Source organism: Tyto alba, unplaced genomic scaffold, assembly GCF_018691265.1.
Source record: "Tyto alba isolate M040663 unplaced genomic scaffold, T.alba_DEE_v4.0 Super-Scaffold_32, whole genome shotgun sequence".
NCBI classification, from domain to species: Eukaryota; Metazoa; Chordata; class Aves; order Strigiformes; family Tytonidae; genus Tyto; species Tyto alba.
Genome location: NW_024881307.1, coordinates 2,733,848 through 2,749,802, shown reverse-complemented (window position 1 = coordinate 2,749,802; position 15,955 = coordinate 2,733,848). Strand labels below are relative to the sequence as shown.

The 15,955-nt window shown below is 42.3% G+C and overlaps 1 protein-coding gene across 7 annotated transcripts in view; it reads left to right on the top strand.

Moving 5' to 3' along the window:
- Positions 1–15,955, top strand: part of ARHGAP32 (Rho GTPase activating protein 32) — a 258,295-nt gene that overhangs the window by 69,360 nt on the left and 172,980 nt on the right. For 3 of the 7 annotated variants that reach the window (XM_042800645.1, XM_042800647.1, XM_042800644.1), the window contains exon 1: positions 488–519. The exons of 1 other annotated variant lie outside the window; for it this stretch is intronic. The gene's annotated coding sequence lies outside the window, so the exon portion shown is untranslated. Of the gene's footprint in view, positions 1–10; positions 102–487; positions 520–15,955 lie in introns of those variants that run through there. 3 more of the 7 variants (XM_042800649.1, XM_042800648.1, XM_032982272.2) reach the window with 2 other exon arrangements.

Sequence of the window (15,955 nt, the reverse complement as noted above, 5' to 3'; positions counted from 1 at the left end):
GCTCGGAAAGGGTTACAGCTGAAATGCCTGGAACAGCCTCAGGAAAACATGAATCGCTGCGAGTGAGGGAGGGCAGGATGGGAACCCACAATCGCAAGCTGGTTTGTGCTTTTTCGTTTATATGTACACCTATTTTTTTTGGGGGGTGGGGTGCGTGTGTTAAATCCGACGTTTGAGAGGATCTGGGCACGGCTGACCGTTGGGCCGGCCGGTGCCAGACAGAGCGCAGGTCCTGCTCACGTACTGTGGGAGAGGGACCCCCCCCCCCGCCTCCCCAGACACACACAGGGGCACAACCTCGGCCCTTTCTCCTCCCCCGCTCCCCTCCGACCGGCTGTTCCCTCACGGCGAGTGTGAGTGCGAGTGTGAGCGGCGTGTGAGGGAGCGGGGGGGGGTGTGTGTGTGTGTGCGCAACATGGCGGGCGGGGCCGGGCCCGCTGCCGCCCTCAGCCCGCGCTGCGCGGCAGCTCGCACTGCGGGAGCGGCAGCGGCGGGCAGCCAGCCCCATGCCTCCGAAAGGTCAGTACCGTCAGTCAGTCGCCCGCAGATAAATGCCCCTTCGAGATGCTTGCTCCTTTCTCTTCTTCTTTTTTTTTTTTTTTTTTTTTTTTTTTTTTAAATTCTCCTTTTTAACCCTGTTTTCTCATGAACAGAGTGTTAAACCGATGCCGTATCTCCGCGGAAGGCGATCGGTGGTAGCCGGTAACGTCTAATAAAAATGTAGAGCAGGATTTCTAAAAGGAAAGCGTGTCGTTTTCACGTGGTAAATGCAACTTCGTTTTCGTTCTTAGTGTCTTTTTAAGCGCATGTAGATGACTGTGTCTTTTAAGTGGTTGAGCATTTGAATGGAGAAAGGTTAATTACCTCCTTCAATCAGATTACACTGTGTAGGTTACACTAGCGTGTAAAAAGCAGACAAAGTATAATTTTGCATCCTGTTCTTCATGTGACAGCGGTCCTTGAGGCATTTTGGGGTAAAGTGTGTAGAATGTGGTTATTAGCATGACTGAAACTTGCATTTTTTTTTGGTAATAAAAAATGCAACGTATCCTGTTTGTAGCAGAGTAGAGCACATAGGCTGTGTGAAAACAGCAATAGTCATGAGGATTCTGTGCTGAGCGTATTTTTTTTTTTTTCCCTCCCCTTTCTAATGGATAACTAAGTGCTGTTGATATGGTATGGGTTTAGGCGCAATAGTTCTGGAGGGGGCAGGTTACCGTGTAGTTAAAATTCTTGTGGAATGAGGCAGTGCTGATTATCTTCATGGCAAATCGTCTCCTTCACCTTAGGCTTGGATTTGTGTTGTGGCTGATATGAAATAAGCCTAGTGCCGTTGCCGTTCAATTGGGGTTTTCTACTTCAGGGCTGAGAGTGCATAAATATTTACTGGTGGTAAAAAAGGAGGGAGTTGGGGAACCAGTATAATTTAAAACTTGCTGTCTTGGGCATGCTGTTACCACCTACCTGGTTTACAGATCAAGGCAGTTTCTACCAAACTAAAAGTTATTTATGAACATAGCTGCTGGAAGCTGGAGACTTGGGTTCTTATTGCACTGTATAATACATTATCAGCAATCTTGATAATTTATGCTAACTCCACCCACTTTGGTTTACAGAGCCAGAAACCGAAGGAGAGTAGCTCCTACCAGCACTGCAAAATTTCTCTGAATTTATCTGTGTTTTCTTTCTTTCTTGAAGTATTTGTCCTTAGGAAAGCAGCTACTGACTATCTTCTCGTTGTTTGTATTACCTAGTGACTCAGGTACTGTGAGAAAGCTAGTTAGGTAATTTTGGTTCCCCCTACTTAGAAACGAAACTGTGCTTTAAAATTAAATGTGTGTAGTGTGCTGTGCTGAAGCCTTTAAATTCCCCAACTTCCTTTGTGATGGAAAAAGCACAATATGCAACCCATGTGTACAGATGCATACCTGCCGTAGAGGATTTTGTACCTAGGAAAATGATAGGATCTTTGTTTGGTGTGAATTCCCTTGGGAATGTGGGGAACTCACTCTGAATGAAAACTCTGACATTTGTGAGTAGCTGGCGATGGCAGTGTGTGGAATACCAGGTCAGTACCTAATGATAAGTGAAATTTAGCAAGGATTTGATACAACCTATGCAGTTTTCTTCCAAACAGGTCTTGCATTTTGGGGAAGTCTGTGGATTAAATATGCTTTAGTTCTGGCAGTGACAGTCCCCTTTTTTTACCATTTGTGCAGATAGTCCAGAGCATGGCAGAACTTCATACCGGCTTATTACAGTTGACTCTCTGAAGGGGAGACCTCTTACACATGTTCCCTCGTTGTCCCGCTTTTCAGCGTAGAGATGAAAATGCGTATTGTTTCTTAGAAGCAAGACTTGCATTTAATAGGATTATAGAAGTATTTTTAACTTCATACTCTCAGTCCAGTGCTCTTGACTGATACTTGCAATGTGGGGAATTTTCTGATTATCGTTGTAAATCTAGACAGAATGAACTGTGGTGCACGTTTTCTTCAGGAAAAAAAAAAAAATCCTTTTCTGAGTGGCACACATAAGGGTTGTAGAGTCCTTGCCCTACCTGTACCAGTAGCTTTTTGGCCGGAGGGGAAGAGGGACAGAAACCAGCAACTTTCTGAGCTTGTGAAAGAGCAGTTATTCCAAGGGACAGCTGGATCAGAGCACGAACAGCAGAGCGGGGTATGTTACCTCGGATAGATAGCATCTTCTTCCAGGCCCGTCTTAGGTGATTTATGTTATGCATAACCGGTTCTGGGTGACTTGGCATGTCTGCTAGAGCTGCCCAGGGACTGCTGAACTGCCTTTGCTCCTGACCGCAGCGGGCCCTCCGCCTCCCCTTACGCAGCTCCCCGTGCTCCAGCGCCCGGGGGTGGGCTCTCTCCAGCCCCCCAGGATGCTTTCCATGGAAAAAAATCCCTGCATCTTGTCTTACCAAAGGAGGGGGGCAATTTTATCAGAGCATTAGTGAGCACATTTCACTGCCCTCAGCAGTTCTCTTTGCAAAGCCAGCATATCAAATATACTGTGTGATGTATCTTCAATATTTATATCAAGAATAACCCCCTTCCCACCCCCCCACCCCCATCAAACTTTTTGGTTTAATCTTTCTTTGCTTTGAACCATGTTTCTTGTCACTGATATTTTCTGAAAACTTCAGGCCCTGGTATCAGGGACCAGAATGTAATGTTTGATAATCTGCTCCTGACAGTGGTCATTAAAGGAAAGTAAACCCCCTATATTTCCCCAGAGGTCCTGTGTCTTAAAAAGGAATGTTCTTCCCAGCTTCCATTCAGTCATCACCCTGGAGGAAAGGATAAAAAAAACCCCACAGAATAGTTGGTGGAAGGGAGAAATAAGGTGACTTTGAAATGGTGGATGTGATGGACGGAAAGCAGAAGAACTGGGACAGGGTCTGAGCTTTCCAATCATGAGGAGAAAAAACCAAAGCAGGCAGCTGTTTAGCTCTTGAGTCAGAACAGGGTAGATTCAATGTGTATTCATGTAAAAAGAAAAAAAGGCAGATGTACACCTTTTGTGTATTCCTTCGAATGAAATAGTAACAGGATGCAGTGGCAAGGGCTGAGAACTACAGTAGCCATCTCCTCGGTTTCATTTGGCTTCTGAGAATGGCAGCACGCTGGTATTACCTAATTGTGTGCTGGTCTTGTTTCTGTTGAAGGAGCTTTCTCTGTACTGTTTCTGGAGGAAGAAGAACGTCTGCAAACGTGTTTGAAGTGTATATCCAGAAAGCAAATTGAAATATAAACCTCAGCACGTATGTGTGTTTCCCTCTGCATGCCTCCTGTGTTGTTCTGGCCTAACGGGAGGGATTGGAGAGTGATTTAGGGTCGGGGCAAGGGGAGGAATTTGAACTTGGTGCCCTTGCTTTGAATCATGGTTTGTATTCCAGCTTCTCTTATGTCCTGTGTTTATTCCTTCTGAAACTGTGAATGTGAAATTTGTTAGCCCAGCACCTCTGGAGACACCTCAGAGGTGACGTAATACCTTTTTTTCTTCTGTCAGTTGCCTTCTCTTACGCAATCCCTAATGCAATCTGGTTTTCTCCCTTCTTTGCGTAGAACAGGAGTAAAAGCGCAATACTTAAAGATCTGTTGCAGTTTTCTTTCAAAGCTAGGCTGGTCGGAGCTGCTTGTGGTGGCCCAGACCACGCTCCATCACGAGAGGCAGTGGTGGGAACTGGCAGCACAGCGTTCGGCAGAGCTGAGCGTGACCTCCCTTCAGTGTCTTGGGCCGGGAACAGGCTGTTACGTGTTGGATCATCTGCGTCAGATTATCGTGGCCCTTGCTTTAATTTGTAAAGGGTTGCCCAGCTTTGCGTTCCCTTTCAGTAAGTCCCATGGCTGAATAAACTTCTGAAGCATCCAGAAGATGACGGTGCATTGCTGCTTGTTGGGTTACATATTTACAATTACTCGAAGTCTGTTTTGAAGCTCCTCAGAGGTCTGAAATCTCTGGTTAATCAAAATCAGGGAAGGACTTTTAACCTGACACTTCTCATAATGTTAAAGACTAGAAAGCCCTTGTTACATTAGCACGCCAAGAGTTTAACACAGCTCTTTGTTTTTTAATTCAGTCAGTTCAAGCTGGGGGCAATTTTAGCTGGGTGATCACAAGCATCCTATTGCTTTTGCTGAAATAAGATGACGGCTTTGTTGGACGTTGAGCTGATACACAGGCGGTGGTAATGGTTTGCTTTTTCTTGGCAAATGAATTTAATGCAGTGTGTAGTCCTGATGGGATTTAACCACTCTTAGAGGGGGCAGTTCTGTTGTTATGACTTTCCACTTGATCTGAGTCTCTGGGTGCAGCTCACTGTTGTAAACCAAATGTGACACTAATGAACTCCAGCAACGTGTGTTTTCTTCTTTTCATTTTGTATTATATAGCAATTTTCCTTTTCTCAGTGCTATTGAATAGTCAAGGATTTCTCAACGTTTTTCCCTCAGGGTTTATAAATTAGTGCTCCAAACCTTATTCAGGATCGGAATGTGGCAGATGAGATTTCAGCCCTTAAGGAGTGTTCTAACCATGCAAACATGCCTTAATTTCTGGCCACATTTCTTCATCTGTGTGTTTCAGAAGGTTTTGGTCCTTTTTGAAAGAGAAATGTAACAAGATAGTACACAAATTTTTTCCAAAACATAAATACAAAACTCCCAAGCCTCTTTATTCTATTGTTTTCTGTACATTTTTTCTTACTGATACTTTAATGGAATAGCTTTTACTTACTGTGTGAGATAACTGTAATTTGTAAGCATACATTGTATCTCTTTGCAGCTTGTTCAGTGCTACTGTGCTGATTTCTATTTTAGGAGTGTAAGTGTGCTGGACCAATGCATGTCATGCTTTTTAAAAATTTGCATAAAATATCCAACTATGCGAAGTGCCTATGTCTGCAGTGACTGTGTGAAAATCTTTGTTTTTATGTAACAGTGTGCTGGGAGAAAAATATATATCAATATTATATCATGAAATCAAGAGTTAAAAGGTAAATAAAAAGAGCAGTAAACGACTTGTTATATTACCTTTTTTTTGTGGTTTCTGAGCAAATCTCATAATTCGGACTGATGGGAAGATGGGCCATAACACAATGCTTTTGTCTTTTCCATTAGTGATGCAACAGTAAGGCTAGAGCTTCGTATGGCACCACACACAGCAAGCCCCTTGCTGCACTTGAAGGAAGAGTGAGTTCTGACCTCAGCCATGCGGCCTAACACATTTGTTCATGTGTTTGAAACTTAGCCATTCTTCTTTGAAAATAATACCAGTAGGCCATCGCAGCTCGTGAAGACCACCTTCAGCGTGCTTTTGCATAAGCAAAACCTACTTCGAAACCAACTCTTGATAGCGTTAGTCTAGGGGAACATCCAGTGTGGAGGAGCAGATTTGAAGAATATTCTGAAGTTAAATTGATCTCATATGGTACGTGGAAAGAAAAGCAGACTAGATGGAGTACTTTCCTAGCCAGAAACAAGGCATGGGTTGCAAAAAATAAAACAAGAAGAGGAAACGGCAATGATGTCTTAATTTTGTACAGTTTCATCTCATGCACGGTGTTGACAGCTTCCTTTTAAAAGGGGACTTTCCCAGCTTCTTGTACTACCAAGGGAGCTCCTTATGGGCACACATGAAAATACTTAGATTTTCATAGACTGAAAATCTCCGTTCCCTATTAATGATTGGGGGAAACAAGGCCAATGCGAGATATCAGTTTCAGAAGATGGTTGTTCTTAAATCCTACTATTTGTGGTTGCAGAGCACCATTAAATTTATGCCCAGAAGGTTAAACAAAGCTGTGTTGACTTTTTTCGTCTACAAGCTAATTTGTTTAATACTGCCACGGTTGCTCATAGCTTTTTGCAGGAGCAGTGTAATGAGATTAGCAAGCCTCTGATCGCTTCCATATCTGATACTTCAGTCCCCATGGGAAGTTATGAAAGTGTCAGAGCTCTGTTGCTCTCGTATGGGGGCTGCACTGGCAAAACTAAGAGTTGTTCTTTATGTAAGATGTTGTAGATTTGGTTGCTGGGATGACGGAGTAGCTAAGCTTCAAGCTGTAGCCTTGGAGCCAGCATGATTTTAAGAAACAGAGAAGAGATGCTGAGGCTGCCAGCCAGGGAGTTCATTATTGGAAAGAAAAGACAAACACCCTCCTCCTTCCCCCCGTGATACTCTGAAGAGGGAAGCAAATTTCATAGAGAGATAATTATGCTACTGGAAAAACTGCTGTGACAGCTCACAGCACCGCAAGTGGAGTTCTTGTGGGGAAAAAGCCATGTTAGACATACCGATTTCTTCTCTTTTTCTCCCATTTAGGTATGGTGTATAGGCATAGTGTTGTCTTGAAGCACTTGGTACTTACCTCCTTGCCATTGCTTTCTTTGCCTGCTTCAGGCTAATAGGTAGTAAGTTTGTTTTCAAGTGTCGTAGCCCACATTCTGACTTGAGAATACAGATTTCCACCTGAATTATATTTTCCTCTGCTTATAAAAGCATCTGTGATTGATTGATCATGAGTGCAAAATTAGAAGCTTTTCCTTAAAAACAAAACCTGAATGAGGGAGAACTGTGCATAGTTTTATTTAAAAGAAAAAAAAAAAAAAAAAACAAAAAACAAAAGCCAAAACCACAACTCAGTATTCATTTTGAAGCAGTGTGATGTTCCTGTGCCTTCTTTACCCAGTGCCTTTAGTACTGTTGAGCTGATAACAGTTGCAGTACATGTTTTGTGGAAACCTCCACCAGTCTCCACGTTAGATCTCTGTGCACTTCCAAAGCTCACAGCCCCTTCTCTTGAAGGTGCAGGTCTGATTTTTTTTACTTAGTTTCTCCCAGTTTCCCAGTGTTTTTTTGTCTCCAGTTGACAAAAATGGCTTCTCTCCAGTTCTTGAGCAGTACGTGGCTTGGGGGAGATGTTTCATTTCGGCTCGTGTGTAGGACTATTTACTTGTAGGAATAATACATCTTTTCTCCACTCTTCAATGCATGTTAAGAAACACTGGAGATCCCCGAATCACACAAAAACCTTTTCTCCAGCAAATGTCTCTGGTTTTGAATACATTCTCCCTTTCAAGGGCTTGACCACACATGGAACTTCTCAGGAGCAGCTGCTCACAAGTAATTCCAGATGCGGACAGATCCTGAATACAATGTTAGGTTCTGTATTGTGCCTGTTTATGCTGACCTTCTCCAATCCCTTTTACTGCTCTTTAAGATCGGGATTGTACCTTGTTGCTCCTTCAAAATTCAGATTCTAGATGCTTTTAAATCTCAAAAATAACACATGGAAGCGGAAACTACTTTTGTTCTCTTCTCCATTTGGGGCTGGCAAATTGAAGGTGCTTTGCTCCTCTTGTAACTGTCCCTCTAAGAAGAGCTGTGGGATTTGCAGGGTCTGCAGAGCCGTTGGGTGTGCAAGCAGTGAGTTTTTCAGGAGTAAACTTTAGCCCTCTGAAAACTAGTTACTCGGTTACACACTCAGGTCAGAAATGCTAGTGTGATATGGCAAGGGCAAATCTGAACTTTTTGGCCACAAGACTTTGCAAGGATAGAGTTCCCTTCAAGGAATGCTGAATTTGGTTTCTTATGATTTTCCATATTTCTTGTTTCTTTTTGTTTTCTGGTGAGGAAATGTTGGAGCAAAGATAATTATAAATCCTCTAAATTATTTTCAGATGAGTCAGTGTGCAGTCAGTTGAACAATGGAATGTATACTGGACCACATTTACACAAAGAACAGCCAGGAAAGCCACCAAAAAGATCAGGGCTGGAATTGCTTGAACCTTTTTGGCTGCTCACTGTGCAAGGAAGAGCATGTGTAGCTACGCCAGCTGGAATGCAGCTGCTCCTTAAATCTGGCACCTAATGTTGAGTCCTGTCAAAGTACATAATGTTGAAGAATCCTGCTCAGTTTGTTTGCAGACAGGAAGGTATCAGCGAAGGCTTGACTTGCAAGGGTGGAGGGAAGTGCTGTAATGTCTCTGTACACAAGTGTTTCTCACTTGCTACTTTGAAGATGAAATTTGTGTGGATTCAAAGAGCTGTGATGGGTTAATCTAGGGCCAATTAAAAAAAAAAAAAGAAGTATTCATGTAGACATCTAGTGGTTTCACAGATTATCGGTGGCTCTACTCCCATTCAAGCCTGTGCTCCATCAGCAATCTGCAGCGCTCCAAAATGACTCATACCGTCTGGAGTACAACCCTTTAAGAGAATTTGATATCACTTAGTGATTTTGCTAGAGCACTTTTTCTCTGGATTCTGTGGAGATAGGTTTAGTGACACATGTGACATTACTGCAAAGCGCTTTTAAATACCAACTTCCATGTCATTGAGAACAATAGTGTAAGCACATGATGCCAGTTCATGGGGCAGGAACCTCCTTGCAGGCCTTTTCAGTACTTTCTGCTCCTATCATCAGCAGTGAAGGTGTTAAATACTTAATATATTTGGGTGCTAATACAATGTAGCAGTGATGTTAAATTTCTGAAAAACAATACTAAAAGGAAAAAAGAGCTGATTTGGTAAACTATTTTTTCTGGTTTTTATTTGACTCTTCATACCTTGCAAATTATCATGGCAGAAATTAGCAACAGAAAATTTCACTTTATATTCAGTTACGTGTTTCCTTTTGTGTTCAGTTCTGGGTTCTATGTACAGTGGGGTTAATACATTTATACTGATGGCAAATAGCACAAACAAGCATCCATCACAGTTGAAATGAGAAAGCGAAAAGTGTCTGTAATATCATGAGGTAAATAATTGCATGTTTTCTATTTTTCTTCACATCTGCTTTACTGGCAGATCTGACTCACTTTTTATGAGTGACTGTTAGATTAAGGAATGAGATCAAGTTGTGTGAAAGAGAAGGCCTGTCTTAAAACTGTCATGCAGCTGTGTTAGGCGCATGTATTTATCTTCGAGAGATACGAATGTTATTGAAATCATGCATATATGCAACAGTAGAGTGAAAAAGGTAATACGCACTTGCATATGTTATACCTTTTCTTTCCCGTTTTCTCTCACGAGAACGGAAAATAAATTAATTAGTGGAAATAGTATGGATATATTTTTTAATGTTTGTTGCATTGCTTGGTGTCCTGATGCAGTAGACTGACGTTTTAAGATTGCAAATGAGTTTGCAATTTGTTTGGTTAGAGCATCTTGCTGTTATTGCACATAGAGGGGTTTGACTTTTTTCTGTGCCGGTTGGTGTTGTGTTTCTTTTGCCTGTGCTTCAGGCTGGCCAGGGCACACGACGACCTCATATGTGACGCGCTTCCCTTTTGTGAGTGAGGGAAGAGAAATGTGTGGTCCAGTGCTGACTCATAGTCCTGTGCTTGAACAGAGCGAGTATAACACTTAATTTAGAGAGATCAGAACAAAATTACCAGGGCTCCCAAAAGGATTTCTCCATCTTTTTAATGCTAGCCTCTCTTCCAGCCATTCATCTCTTCTGTTACATGAGAATACCTTCTCCTACTGCTGGTCTGTACTAATTTCTACCAAAGGTGGTGGGTTTTTCTGTTCTTTGTTTTCTTAGGGGAATCCCTACCTAGATTAGGCCGTGTACATGCAGTTGCTTTGGAGACCAAAAGTCTCGTTTTAAAGAAATGCCGATCTATTAGAGTGGCTTTTCATCTATAGTATGACTGACCCCTCAAGCGTTTAAAAAACAGCAATCAAGTTGCTGAAAAATCACAAGATTTACTTTAAAAATTATGCCTTTCAAGGTGCACTTTTATTTATTTTTTTTTTCATTTGCCCTCCAGTTTGAGTGTTTAAGTGCAAGATGGGTCATGTTCATCCTTTCTCTGCAAGATGATTTAATAATTATAGTGAAGGCTGAGAATATTTCTCCACTGTTTGACTCCATGACTGGAGCTTTGAAAAGGCGAAATGCTGAGAGACTTGCAGTGAAATGACAAGAAATTCTAACGTTGAATCTTACAAGTTGTCTTCTGATGTGCTTATAATTCAGGGTCATGGCCAGTCCCAGTGGTTGGTCTGGCAACAAAAATACTTCCCCATTTCTCCTCAACTCCTTGAAAAACAGCAGGGAGGATACTTTTTTTTTCTGCATGTGCGTGTATAAATATGCACATGCTTTTTGTTTCCTCTGTAGGGGATCTTAAGTACAGCTTCACATAGAATTGTGTTGTACTGTGGCAGCATCTCCTGCTCTGTGCAGGGCTTTAGTGGTGTACGCAGACGGTAAGCAGCTAGCTTCATCTTGCCTTCTCTCTGGGTAAAGGCAGAGTTTCAGGTACTGGAAGAGGCACCCAGGTAATGCTGTCTGCTTCGTAGAGATGTTCTTTGTCTCCTCCAGGGAAGCGGCAGCAACATGTATGTGTATTTTTAAATTATTTTTGTATATCGTGTTGAAGTACCCTGAAATATCTTGTTGACTTCAGAGCACATAATGCATCTCACGAGCTCCAGCTCCACAGCAACTAGGGGAAGACAAGGGGCTGATCTCGCTGATGCAGCGGACTTTGCAAATGAGATTTTGTATCTGATTACAGCTTAAGAATATATCGACATAGGATATGGCATTGGTAACAAATACCCATTGAGATGTAAAAATGTTGTTGAACACCAGCTGATGCCCACACAGGCTTTTTAATTAGTACCTGGCCTCTTTTTGAATCACGATGTGCCTCTGTATGGGGAAAATTTTTGACAAATCCTCAGTGGCTCATAAAAGAACAGAAGGTAACTTTGGTGTCCTATTTTCTCCTGTGCATACACAAAGTTTTCTAGGTGCCTGCTAAGAAAAAAGTATTATCAGGGAGCCTGGATGTGCAGAAATTGAAAGACTCATAGGAAAGAACTTCAGACTGCTACTTAATGGAAAAAAGGACTTGTGCAATTATAGATCAAATGTATGATGTGGTATTGCCTGCAGTTTTGAGGACAATACATCTTTGGCAACTTACCCTGGTGTTACCTGCTAGGAAAAAAAAATGGTGGCGGTTTGACTGTTTGGCCTAAAAGAAGCAACAAACATTTCATACTCAGGGTTGCTATTGTCTGCTCCTTCCCACTTAAAAACACCGGGACCTGTGCGAGACAATAGTGTGCAGTAAAACTGCAAAGACAGCGTGCAGTAAAACTGCAGGATACAGAGTGTTCCAGTACACGTTTTTTCTAAAATGAGTCAAAAAGTCAAAGAAAACAGGCTAGTCACTAAATAATACTGACTCAGAGCTGCGATGTAGTCAGGGGGCCGCAGGTTAATGCACCAGATGTGACTTTGTGGCGAACAGATTTATTTAGACCCTGTCATGTTAATGAAAGGCGAGAAGTTGCAGTACTCCTGCGCTGCTCCCATGGCTCACGGCACTGGCGGGAGGAGGGTGCCAGGCCTGGGAGAGGAAAAAGGGACTGGCAGGGTCACCGTGTTGAAAACCCCCGGGCAGCGGGCGCGCGAGTGCCGCGCACCGCGTCCACGATCGGCATGAGGGCCCGTCGCGGTTCCTGCCCTTTGCGGGGGCCTGATGGGCTCCCGGCTCATGTTCCAGTCCCTTTGGCTACCAAGTCGTGCGTGGCCAGCTCCAGCTCGAGATTCCTGGCAGTAGAATGCTCTGTGAACTGCCTTTGTTTGGGGTTTTAAAGGTGTTTTATTATCGCTCATCAGGTTATGGAAATGCTGATCAGCAGGGAGTACAGTCATGTGTGCAGCACAGGTAGCAAACGAGAAATACTGGTTTTGGAAATAACTTTCATCATTTTCAGTGCTGGTTAGAGAGGGGAAATATTGAAATAGAAACTGCAGGTACTTCTTATTACTTGTTGTATGCCCACTCTTGATAATGACTTTACCTTTGCTTGTGTATTTCATAAAAATTGTGTTACCGCTGTCTTTGGAAAAATATGTATTAGGAACTCGAAGGAAGCCAGTAGCCAATAAATGGAATATATGGTGCATTAGATGTTACCTCTGACAGGGTGAAATACATTTGCCCTTGCTGACTCCATAAATAAGTTCTTCATCTGCCTACTGATAACATCTTTTGTCTCTCAAAACATCCTTTCCCAAACCTGGCCCAAACATTCCCCTTCCCCAGCTCTCCTAAAACGCTCTTTAAATTAGTTAAATCAGAGAAACAGTACTCGTTAATGCTTGACATTTTCTGATACTGTGTACAAACAGAACAGGAAGGAAAAAAAGTGCACATCAAGGAATAACTTTTGCTACTATCATGAACCTCAGAACTTAATAAAAAATTATACTTTTTATTACCTATGAAGGCATCTTGAATGTGCTAAAAGAAATTAATTGAACCTGACCAGCTCTCTGTACAGCCGCGAGTATGTGGCAGCATGCTGGTGGAAAATAAGACATAAAATCTGAGAGAAAGGGGAAGGTTCAGCGTTTTCTGTCTGCATCGCTTTGTGTGTGAGCGGGTGGTGCTGGGTGTTCATGGTGGGAAGTGTTGTCACGGTGTGAGTGTGGCCTAGCAGGAAGTTTCATGTGCAAACACATTTTGGTGGTAGGAAATCTTCTATTCTAACAGTTTATTAGGGCTGTTTGCACGTGCTGGGAAAACAAAATGATGTCATTTTTGGAGAACATATTTAATTACTGCTGCGTTTACAATAAAACAAGAGTGTGTTGAAAGCTTTAATTATATAATGGGAATACAAGATGATATCAATCTCCATCCAAGAACAGAAAGGATGGTTGTTTTTGACTAACTGTGCTCCCTCCTGTAGGTTTTCCAAAATGTAATGGGAGGCATCAGGTCTGGATGGTGTTGCCTGTTCATTTACTACATGAAGAATAAAGCACAGCAAATTAGAAGAGGTTACTAACATGGTGTAGAGATCATTTAGATTTTGCTTGAAAGATTTTTATAGGTAACGATGAGGATATTAAGATACTCACAGAAATGAGTGCCAAGAGTTTTCTTGCAAAACATGTTGCTAAGTCTTAGATTAAATGTAAAAATATTAGCTTAATTATCTGATTAAATTGATGTATTTCAGAGTCAAAAACAGGGCAACTGATTCTTCTTTTATATTCCATTTGGCATGAAGAACAACTTGGGTACTTATTGCTTTTCCGAAGCAGTTATTTGTTTGTCTTTCCAAACAAAGAATATATATTTTTTAAAAAAAATTATTTCTAAAGTTTGCAAAAAGCATTTTCAACAAGCTCATTTGTCTGTGGGAAGGTAAAACCTACAGAGCAGGGAAAGAGCTCTGGCCTGGAGTGTGGCCTGGATTGGAGTTTCATTCTGTGAACTGCCCGTCACCCTTGGGCTGGGGAAGAAATCAGAGCGGAGAGGGAGATGCAGATGTCCAAGTCCTAACCTTTTGGGAAGTCACCAACCTCATCTGTGTGTGGGTTAAGGATAGGATCCTGGCTCAGACAATGAACCTTCTCATGAAACGCCAGGGATTCAGCTCCTCTGTCAGAAAGATTTCTAAAGCACAATAAGTGGCACTAGGACATCCATGTCCACTTAAAAACATGGCTCTCAAGCCTAATCCCACCTGTGGTTCAGGTCAGGCCGTTCATTGCCAAAGTTGCCATGAAAATGTGACACACAACCGGGGGTTCACTTGGGCCTGGGGGTGAGGGGGGCACTCTGGCCCCAGGAGGGGCCGGCAGTGGGTGCACAGGCCGGGCCATGGAGGAAGCTGAACTGGTGGAGGGTAATTCCTGATGTTGTATGAGGTAGGTTGGGTTCCTGAAGCCCTAACACCTGCTCTGCAAACAGGCCTTGAGAACGTGCTCCTAAGGGGCCTCGGCTTTTCTGTCAAGCTGATAGTACTGTGCTATTTTTTCTCCACTTTTTTTTTTTTTTTTTTTTTTTTTTCCCTATTTCAGAGCCTTCATCTTTCCCTCTCTCCCTCTAGGTGTGTTTTTCCTCTTTGGTGGAGAGATTTTCTGATGGTTACTTGATTTTGTTGCACTGTTTTGTCTCCCCGATCTTTCCCTCTCTCCCTCTAGGTGTGTTTTTCCTCTTTGGTGGAGAGATTTTCTGATGGTTACTTGATTTTGTTGCACTGTTTTGTCTCCCTGGCCTGATGCCAAGATGAACTTTCTTTTCCGACTGTTAGGGCACGAGGTGATGTGAAGAGTGGGTGATAGGAGCTTTTTTGTTTGCTGTTCGGCTGCTCTGCAAGCCCATTCTTCATCAGGAGTCTTTTGGAAATGCTGCCTGTCAGGCTGCTCTGTTTCTTGGAAGTTGTATTATATTGTACAATTTTACTCCTCTATTCACTGTATTCTTACCTTTTTATTTTTTAGCTTATTCTCTCACAGCCTTCTGGTTTTGAGTTATTCCATTATGCACTAAAAAGTCGCTTTTGCAGGTGTCAGTTCTAAAATCATCATGATTGCTGAGGGGGGTGTGTGTGTATGGAAGCTTAACGAGCACTGTTTACTGCCATTTTCGTGGATACTGAAATTAATGTGCACTGGTTTCAACAGTATCTCATTTCTCCAGGAAGGCTAATAGCCCGGTCACTTCATTATCCTGTCTTTCTGCACAAGTGCGAATGTAATAGAAATGCTTTCATTTTCCAGACTACCCTTTGGGTGCTTAAGACAAATGCTTTCAAAAGCTGATCCACACTTTTTTTTTTTTTTTTTATCATACCGAAAAAGCTATAAGTCTGTTCATCACCTGTCCTTATAGGTTAGCATGTTGCACCTGCAACCCTTTTTAATGTCTTAAAAATAATCGGACAGCGTGCTTTCACTGGTAGGTACTTTAGCAAATCATTAAGGCTTTATTTGTCTATTTATTTATTTTCCCAAGAGGGCATTTCATTACTGACAGCATGAGTCAGGACAATTAAAGGTCGCAGTGAAATATTCCAGCTTCTGGTGTGATGCAGTACGAACTGGAATGAAATGTTACCTTAGTCATACTGAAAAAAAAAAAAACAAACAATTAATGTACTGTATGCTGTGCTACCTGTGAGACAGGAGTCTACCAGGGATCTCTTCCCATTAAGTTCTTCCGCCCAGCGTACATCATTGTGTAGGGAGCACCTGGTAAGGGGAAACATTGTTCTGTGTGTGTGTGCAAATGGGTTGTCAGTGTGGAGTTTAAAAAAAAAAAATAAAATAGTGTGTTGTCCATGATCATGGTCGATGGCTATTACAAAGAAAAGAAGGCAGCCAGGACTCTTGGGTTTTATTCCAGGCTTCACTGACTCAGCCAGTGCTACGTCTTCTTGTGAATTATTTACACCATTTTTTAAGCAAGGGTAACAAAACTAGCTGTTTTATAGGAGCATTTTGACTTAACTGTGAATTGCTGCATGGCTCAAGTATAAAAAAATCACTTCAGGGCAAAATTTTATTTTATTCCTGTTGATCTTTTGAAACAGGATTGAAAGGTGGATTTAGTGGCTGCGTGTAATTTTCTGCAGGATTGTCCTTGTTTATTAGCTTCCCCTCCCAACCCCTTGA